Genomic DNA, 2,128 nt, shown 5'->3' with positions numbered 1-2,128 from the left:
GTAGATCCTGCAGGCGTCTAAAAGGCAGATATACTCTGAAAAAAAGATTAAAAGTAACATCGTCTTTAAAAATGATATTGCTAAGAAGTGAAAATAGAAATTCATTTCATTTATAAACAAAATCACAGGGAAAAAAGAAGAAAGTTTAACAGAAAAGCAGTAAAGTTTTGGACAGTTCACAAGGTCTAGCAGCCTGTGGGCCAAACAATAAGCAATTTGTTGAGGAAGAGAGAATAAAGACATTCTTTCAGGCTGGCTGGCTGGCATGGTGAGCTGCCCATTGTGCTGCTGGCTGCAAGACCTGGGATTAGGGAGCAACTCAGGTTCCCAGGCTTGGCACCAATGGAGGCTCAAGTTTATGTATTTAGTCTTTGAACAGAAGAAGAGGTCACAGTTCAGTACCATTTGAGAGCTCATCTACCAAACAGCGCTAGTATTGGCTCCAGAGGATGGATGTTCGTCTGCCCATTTGGTCAAAGGTGAACTGCCCTAATAATGCCTCTAGCAAGGTAGAAAAGATAAAAAAAAGCTTGAAAAGCAAAGCTGAGATGGGGGAGGGAACTCTTTTAAGTGATAGACTCCAGTGAAAAAGAAAGCACAGTCATAATGACAATCTGTCACCTGAAAGTAGCACGGTAGGTTAAAATTGAATAATGCAACATACACCAAAATGTATTTTAAAATGTTTTCCTAAAGTTCCTCATCTAAAGTTTCATGTCATTTTTATTTCTGCATTAGGAAGCATGAAAGGAAAGGAAGACAGGGTGCTTCTATGCTGTACTAAATCTTCAGTTTCTTTCAAAAGCCCCAGATATTACACTCTACACTTAAAAATTGGGGGAAAAAAAAGAAAGAAAGAAAAAAAAAAGAAACAATATAGTTATCAATCAAGTATATATTTCAGGATTAATTTCACAGATTTCCATAGCTGCCAGATTCCCTAGGAATTACTAGCTGGGAATAAGAAAGCTACATTAGCACTTGAAATGTCCAAAAATTATTACACTCTGATGAACATTAGGGGTTTTATCTCTGAAACTGTCATTCTCTGTTGATAGATGGTCACTGCAGATATTCCAAAGGGGATTTCTCCAAGATTACAGCTTTCCTTGACCAGTTTAAATTACCAGATCTTTTATGATGGCCTCCAAATATTTGAATTATTTACTGGATAAGATATGCTGAAAGAATTGTATTCTAAAAGGAGAAATTATACATTAATAACAAACACATCTGTAGGAGGGCTTTTTCTTTGCTGATACCATTCATGTTTTGATACTTTAATGTAGGTCTAGGTGAATTTTAATAGAGGGATGACCTTATTTCACACTAATATTCAAAAATTAAGTTTTTGGAGTCATGTACAATAGATATTTACAGTTTATGTTTTTCTTTCACTTTCTGCGAGCACTCACAGAACAGAGTTTTTCCAACTTTCATGTCTCAGAAAGAAAAGTTGAGGCTTATGTGTGTGAATGTGAAATTAGAAATAAGCAGAATGAAAGGAACATGCAAGAGTCTAAAAACAAAACAAAACAAACAATAAACAACTAACTAAAACCAACATCTACATCATTCAAACATTCATGATTGCTCTCTAGAATAAGGAAGACAAAAGTGAAGCTAAACAAACAAAAAGCCTCATAGCCCAATTTTCCATAATGAATGCATTGGAGGCAAATGCAGTCTGTTTATAAGCATTTAAATTTGTCACCTTTGGGTTTAAACTGAGCCAGGATAGCAGAATCTAGCCTCAAGTGAATTGCTTGTTAAAGGCATTAGGTCCACCTCTACCTTCTTCAGATACTCAGAAAACTTTGGACGTTCTAGGCAAGGTTTTTCTGGACAAGAACATTTCATATGCGGGCATTAAAAAAATAAATCCGAGGCATGACGTCTTGAGGTTAGTTTCGGTTTTTCATTAAACTTCTGCTTGATATTGCTATCTTCTTCCCAGACAGAGAAAAGAAACTTTTATTTTTAACCAAATGAGACCACATGGTAACCAGGAAGAATAATTATTATAATTTACATTTTTGGTTTGAGGTAAAAGCATGAGATAGGATGATAGGATGAGAATTTGATGTTGTTGATCTTGAAGCAAATCAAGGCCTAGGTTCAGCCCAGA

This window comes from Tympanuchus pallidicinctus, unplaced genomic scaffold (genome assembly GCF_026119805.1).
Source record: "Tympanuchus pallidicinctus isolate F22 unplaced genomic scaffold, pur_lepc_1.0 scaffold3, whole genome shotgun sequence".
NCBI lineage: Eukaryota > Metazoa > Chordata > Aves > Galliformes > Phasianidae > Tympanuchus > Tympanuchus pallidicinctus.
This window is presented reverse-complemented; position numbering follows the sequence as displayed.